Genomic DNA, 8,110 nt, shown 5'->3' with positions numbered 1-8,110 from the left:
TAATTAGCACACTTGCGAAAAAGTGAAAAATAAGGTGTATATATGCATGTGATTCATAGTCTTCTTAAAAGTACTCCATATTTCTATCTTTTAAGATTCTAAAATTTTAAACGTTTAATAAGTTGTATAGTTAGTTTTGTAATTAAGATGATGCTTATTTAATTTTAATTTTAACTATCTCAATTTGCAGATTATTGATTGTGAGGAGGCTATTAAAAAGTGGAGATTACATGTTTGGATCTAAATGTGAAAAACGAAAACATATTTTTTACTCTTTTAGTTGGCTTACAAAGCATCACCATTCATCATCAGTGATTCTCTATTTTAAATGTATATTTTTGATAAAAAATATAGATTTTGAGGAAAAGTTAAATTAATAGTATCTATTTAGCTTTCTTAGAAAACCCTATCAGATATGTAACCGCGATTTTGGAGTGCTTTGTTTATCGACCTAACAACGCAGCCGTTTTTAGCTTAATTATTTATGACGTACATCATAAATATATAAAAAATTTAAACAAACATTTATAGTTATAAAATTAGCTACATTAAATTGTTGACTACAAAATATTCATGAATAATATTAACATGTATTAAAATATATGGAAATAAAATTCAAATTAAAACTTCTATCTATATTACTATGATCATGAAAAATAATGTAAAAGAATTAAATATTTACAAATGTTTGGTTTATAGCTTATTCCCGATAAAAAAATATTTTATATTTTAGTTAAAGATGGACGTCAACAAAAGCAAATAAATGGGACAAATAGAACAAGTCCGCGATTTTCGCGGGTACAAAACTAGTTATTATTATAAAAAAAAATAATGTTATATCATTACATGAAATTAATTTATGAAATTAATAATACAATTAAGTTAGATGTAAAATGCAATTAAAATGCGTAATATAGGGTGTCATGTGCTAAATAAAATAAGCTAAGGGTGTCATGTCATGGCTACAAATATTATTATTTGTTTTTTGTTTGTTTATTAAATTACAAAAATTATTGTTAGCCTCTAAGGTTATCATATGTATCAATTCTCATTCCATTCCATGTTAAAATGAAGAAAATTGTAGTAATAATTATTAATTATTTTGTTTCCTTATTAAAGTATGGGTGATTTTGGAGGGAAAACATTAGATAGACTTATTCCTTTAGTTTATTGGGGATTGCTGGGATTTTTCTTTATACTCTGTATATTACTCCCTCCATATCTTATTAATGTACCCATTTACTTTTGGCTCAACAACCAAGGAGCAAGTGTTAAGTAAGTGTGGCCTGGCTGTTTAGGAAAAAAAAAGTTGTTTTAACAAGTGTGGTTATGATTTAATCAAACCATCTAAATTGCATTGGTAACTTAAAACAAATTAAAAAAAAGGAAGGGAAAGTACACCAGCTGATTTCCCACTCAATTTACAAAGACAGGGGGGAAATATTTTGGTGTGAATCTTTGAATTTCCCCCCAAACCAACAAACCTGTTTATAAAGACCATTACATCAAATTTACATCAACAAACTATAACCTCCTTTACATAAAAACTAGCCTAAGCATTTTCCAGAAATTACACAACCCATAAATTACACTAAGACCTACTGTTTTTACAAAAATTACACAAACCTAAACTACACAATGAAGAAACCAAATCTGACAGATGATGAGAGACATAGGATGGTTTGTCTATTACTTGAGAACATGAAAAATGGTAAACCGGCCCATGGGAAGATGCAAGAAGTCCAAGCTATGTTCAATGTCTCAAGAAAGTGCGTCTGTAATCTCTGGACAACGGCAAAAAAAACAGAGGCAAGATCAAGTGCCAATCAATGTAAAAAGCAGAATACTAGGGAAGAAGGGAAGGGAAAGACTACCTTGTCCAATAGAAGCCATTATGAGTTATGACACTTGATGTGTCAAAAAGAACAACATTGAAGAGGTTAGGCAAGGCTCTAGGCCATGCACCATGTGACACCCCGCGATATAGCGGAAAATATAACTTACAAATTCAAGCGGAAATTAGGAAATTTTCGAAACTTTTAAAATTTAAAGCGCGGACTCATTAAAATCCAAAACATAAATAAAGAATGAGGAAATAAAGTTTAAATTATACAAAGGTGATAGTCAAGGTGAGGGAAAATATATCCCTCGAATGACAATACAATAAAAGGTAAATCTAAGCAATCCTAATAAACCAACTACTAGGCCAAAGTGCTCGCTAGCTCACACATGTCTTCACCCCATGAATGCACCACTAATACCTGTCATTCATGTAAACATGAACGCCACAGTCAGTGGGGAATAACTCAAGGTTCTCCCAGCCACAAAATGTCAAAACGAACATAACAAGGAACTAAAACAGGTAAGTCATATAAGATGCATACAAAAGATAAGAATATCAAGGTTATATGTAAACATGGCAAATAATTGAGATGGAACAAGATAGACCAACATTAGCATAATAAAGATTTAACTGATCATGTGAGACAATTAAATACTATGAAAGACAAGAATACGATCATTTATACAAAAGCACGCATTTCAAGGAAATACAACATATATATGAGATTAAAATCCGAATCAAGTGAAACAATTAGGTAACGGATCAACCAATATAAATTACAAGAACAGAAACCGTAGCCATTATTTGGAAAAAACCACTTAGCAATCATTGTACGGGACGTGGCTACTAATGTCACATTCATCCTTATGGCTTGCATCTCACCATAAGAACGGATGGGAACATCAATCTCGACGATCATATCGCAACTAGAGGGCTTATAGCTCACCCCTAGTATCCGATAGGACCAAGACAAACAACACAAGAAAGACAAATACCAATATCTATAACCAAGCAAGACCTTTACTACTCATATATCAAAATATAATTCCCCTGGTAGGACGACAATGGTACTCCCAAGACTCAGTCCTAGTCTAAATCTGGCCAGACTCTCGGGACAGCACAGTTCCCGATTCGACATGGGGCAGGACAGTCCGCATCCAAGACCCGAACCCTAAATTGGAAATCGAGAACCCACAATCGGCAGGACAGTCCGAAAGAGGCGGAAGATATGAGCTAAACCCACAATCGGCAGGACAGTCCGAAAGAGGCGTAAAGATAAGTCAAGCAATACGGTATAGCATAAAGGCATTATCATAAGAATAAGACTCAACCAAACGATACGAATCAACTTGGAAAGAGACTACTACATGTAATGAACCGATAATAATCCAAGTGAGACATTTCATGCCAAATCATAATCATGAATAAGAATAAGTAACCCATTTCTTCAATATTTGTCACTTGAATAAAAATGTAAACAAACGGAGATGGACCATTTATAATAAGCAAAACAAGCATCCAATTATAAATGACTCAATTTAATTAAATAAGTAGAATAATTCACCCATATTTGAGATACGATAAATGAATGAGAATGAACGGATTAAAAATTCATATTATAGGTAAGTGAGACATTTCATCAAATTTTGACTTGAATAAATAATAAACTCCACATTTATGATTAATGTGAGAAATATAAATATAAATGGGCGGTAGGAAAACAATTTAGGATGCAAAAGTATGTGACGGAAGTTAAATGAATTAAGGCCGAATACACGTATTTCATGGTCAAAATTAATCTAACCAAGACTATAGCCTAGCCATGGCCGGCACCTGCCCAGCCACGGCCTGGTTGTACCCTCGACATGGCTCAGCCACGGCCTGTAAGGCCTGGCCCGATCCATGCACGAATAACGACACTGACTACGGAACGCAGTACAAAGCAACAAAAAGATGCAGCCAATCCCTACTGTCCAGCCGTCTTAGGACGGTTTCCTAGGCCAAACCAAGACGGATTTTACCCGTACAAAAGACCCAATCCAAATATGTACATGTACTTGAGACAATAGCAAGAAAGTTGGTTCAATTTAACATAAAGAAGCCCGTCAAAAACAGCCCTTAAAAACGCTTCGACAAAGTCCATTTTTACGATTTATAAAGTTCTTTTGTGACCGTCTTAAGACGAAATTTTAAACATAAAAAGAATGGAATTTCTCACATACCACTAACCCATTACACACATGGATATTCGCACGAGTCGGAAATTAAATAATTGGTTCAAATCGTCCGTGAAATCGACTCAAAAACAATCCAAGAAAATCACCCATACACAACCTATATACATGGTTTCTAGACAATTTGTGAAGCCGTCTTAAGACAAGTTTTTAAGCATGTTACAAGGCGGAAATTAACCATACAAAGGACCCATATCATACTTGGATCAATAGGTCTTGGTATAGACGGGTGGGGCGAATAGATGGGTAAATACCTCTAATAAAATGGGTAGGGGGACAAGGTGGGACACCCTCCACGTGCTTCCCACTTTATGGCAAATGGGTATTTTGTGAGGGGAAATGGTATCCGTCTATATGTATAGACGGATAGTATCCGTCTATAATGAGAATTTGTGTACTTGGATATATACTTGAGACGGAAGTAAGAGAGTTGGCTCGAACCACCAACCAAACATTGACCAAAAACCGTGTATAAGACTGACTCACAGCCCCTTTTTCACATTTTTGAGCAGCTTCATCTAGTCATAATGGCAAGCAGATGATTGACGTCCACATTTTTTTCAGAACAGAGAAAATGAGTTTGGTTTTATCAAAATGCATAATTCTTTTACTGGCATCATTTAGTCATTTAGGCAACTTTCCATGGTAACATTTAAAAACACGAGTTCACTTCAGTTGTAAATTGCACAAATGGATGGGTATATGACTGTATGCTACAAGCTTATTGAATTATATATCAATCAATCAGGAAAAGGCAATAAACTCAGGCATCTGAAAAGGACAAGTTTTAAGACGGAAATTAACACGATAATTTCAAGCATTCAAGTGTTCCAATCTCGACCAAACAACCCACCATTCTACTGAGTAAACACGGTCCAAAGCTAGCACAAATTGTGACGGAATTTCACATATAAAACCCAAGCACTAAAACAATTATTCCGACACATTCAACCATTAATAAGAGAAAAGCACAAAGGACCCAACTTTATCACACAAGAGTGTATAAAATGACCCATAAGACGGAATTTCGACATTTTGTCGAGTAACCTATCACCGTTACCTTAAACGCTCCTTATTCTTCGAATAACTGGTCCCCAAAGCTTGAGTCTTCCACCGGGTCTTCAGTTTCTTCAACTAGAGGAAAGAAAACGAGATAAAAGAGCTAAAAATCAGAACTTTCATGAGACGGGTCAAACTAAAATCACCACAAAAACAAGACTTTCTTACCTTGAAAGAAGGAGGGAGGAAAGGGGAAGATAATGGTACAAAAATCAAGGAAAAAGGTTGAGAAACGGATGAGAAATCTGGGTTTGAAAGATCGAAAAATGGTGTTTATATGGGTTTGTTTGTGTTACAGCCTTGTCGTTGTTGTTTTGCTGCAAGAAATGAAATAGAAAGGGAGAGGGGAGGGGTTTGGTCTGTGGGATCAAAGTGAGTGAGAGAGTGAATAATAATAAAAAAAGGAATTATATAAATGGGGTGTAAAAAGGAATTATATAAATAGAAAGGTAGGACTTGTGATTGGTCTGAATAAATAAGCGTTATATGTAAAAATGTGACGGTCTATAGCTAGACGGAATTTCGTGTTAAACCTACTATAATTTAAGACGGAAGTTTACTATCATTAATAATAATATTATTATTACATTATTATTACTATCCGACTAAAATACGTATTTTTGTATAAATTAAGCTTTAAAGATATTACTTTTATAAAAATCGTGTTTAAAATAAAATTAATTAAATTAAATAATTTAAAATTATGAAGTAAGGTAAGTACGGTTAAATAAATTTTAAGTGTCAAAATGAGAAATTCGCGGGTGTTACACACCATCAACATGCCAAAGATGAGTGAAACGAGGTCTTATCAAATCTCATACATGACAAATGCAGTACATCCAGATTTAACCCAAGACAATAAATACATTAGGTTACATTTTGTCATGAGTAAACTTGTGTTTGATAGGTTGTTGAGGTGTGTAATGTTCAAGGACATGAGCCATATAATTCATATATATGAAAATGGTTTTACATGACTAACCCAAAATGCACGTACTATATTGAGAGCAATAAGACAGCTCCATATAAAAGTTGTAAAAGCAAGAGATACATAACAAAAGTGATGTTCTTGGCGGCTGTTTCAAGGGCAACATACAAAGACAATGGTGTAGTTTTGTTTGATGGAAAGCTTGGTATTTGGCCATTTACTTTCCAAGAACCAGCCAAAAGGAGAAGTAAAAATAGAGTTGCAGACACAATTGTCACAAAGCTAGTAGAATCCATCACCAAGAAAGTGACTAAAGAAGCATTGATCAATTTAGTGACACCAGCCATTAAACAGAAATGGCCAGCATCTGCATCAAAGGAAATAAGCATACAATAAGATAATGCTAAGCCTCATATAAATGGGAAAGATAAGGATTTCCTAGAAGTAGCCACATCGGATGGTTTCAATATCAAGTTAACCCAACAACCAGCCAACTCTCCTGACTTAAATGTCTTAGATTTAGGTTTTTTTAGGTCCATACAATCTCTACAAGATGAATATCCAGGCAAGACAATGGAAGAGTTGGAGAAGAATGTCACAGATGCATATGAAGCAAAAACTACTGAGACTCTAGACAATGTGTGGCTAAGCTTACAAGCTTGTATGAAATAAATAATGCAAAAAAAGAGGGCACAACAACTATCCACTACCACACTTAGCAAAGGCTACACAAAGAAGGCAAGGGACACTTCCTAGAGATTTAGTTGTTGATGAAGACTTGGTAAGGGAATGTATTCAGTTTTTAATTACTTGTGGACTCATGACATGAATAGAACAACTTATGTTAGATTTAGGTATCCAAGTCCCATTTTGAATAACGTTGGTGGTTGTTTGCTTGACAAACAAAAATCATTGATCAATTTTGTTTGTCAAGACAAACATCAGAACCTATGGTTATTTATATAGTCTTGTTATGGAGTAGCAAACATGCTTATTTTGGATAATGAACTCATGTAAAAAAAATCAATGCAATGCAATGAATGTTTATTTTGGTTAATGAAGTCATATAAACTGTATTGTGCAACAATTATATTACTCTCAGCAAGTACATTGTCCTCCAAGATGATTAATTGCATACAACTGGAAACATGTTGCCAAACCCTTCTTGGTGGCATCAAATATGGATCAAGAACCATATAACCTTGAGAATAAGAGTACCTCAACATGGCTGCATCTAATGGTGGCATTAGTAGCAACATCATGGAGCCTCTTATTCTTTTAGTCATATAATTACAGCCTAAAAATTAAACTGGAAACACGTTGTCAAAGCCTCTCCATCCAAATTGGACATTCACTGAGGTTTACTCTCAGCAAGCATCATTGAATAAGCATAACCAAATAGCAACACCCATATCAACCCAATTAACCACCTAAGAACAGCAGACGAAAACCATCAGAAAGACCAACTAAATAACATACAGAAATCCTGAAAAAAAATCTTGTCACAGGACCTAAACAACACAAACCCAACAACATATAGAAACCATCATTACAACCACCTAAGAACAGCAGACGGAAACCATCAGAAAGACCAACTAAACAACATACACAAACCCTGAAAAAGAAAAAAAAAAACAGGACCTAAACAACACCAACCCAACAACATACAGAAACCATCAGAATCAACTATTATTATCAAGAAACGAAAACGAAACCAAAACTTAACAGGAGCTGATCCTTAATAGGTAACCAAACATAAGATAAACTCATGCATCACACAACAACTTAGCCAAACACGAAATCAATGTCGCATAATAAATTCCCAGAACGAAACAGAATAAAATGGCGAAAACAAACTAAGTTTAAGACAACCCAAAACGAAACAGAAACAACAAATTGTGAAAATAATCATGTTTCACAATAAACCAATTCAAATAAGGAAAACAAACTTAAGACGAACATCATAATATCAGAATAAAATGAGGAGTTGCAGAAATACTACCTCTCTGTGCATTAGCTTTTTTGCGCTTCTCCATGAACTTCCCA

The 8,110-nt window shown here is 34.4% G+C and overlaps 1 long non-coding RNA gene across 1 annotated transcript; it reads right to left on the bottom strand.

Moving 5' to 3' along the window:
- Positions 1-2,106: 2,106 nt before the first annotated feature.
- Positions 2,107-5,530, bottom strand: LOC141595812 (uncharacterized). Its single transcript, XR_012522300.1, has 3 exons — positions 5,305-5,530; positions 5,138-5,211; positions 2,107-2,261 (listed from the first exon to the last, which is right to left on the bottom strand). It is a non-coding gene; the product is annotated as an uncharacterized LOC141595812 (long non-coding RNA).
- Between the last annotated feature and the right edge of the window lie 2,580 nt (positions 5,531-8,110).

Source organism: Silene latifolia, chromosome 8, assembly GCF_048544455.1.
Source record: "Silene latifolia isolate original U9 population chromosome 8, ASM4854445v1, whole genome shotgun sequence".
NCBI lineage: Eukaryota > Viridiplantae > Streptophyta > Magnoliopsida > Caryophyllales > Caryophyllaceae > Silene > Silene latifolia.
The sequence above is the reverse complement of the archived record's forward strand: the minus strand, read 5'-3'. Positions and strand labels throughout refer to the sequence as shown.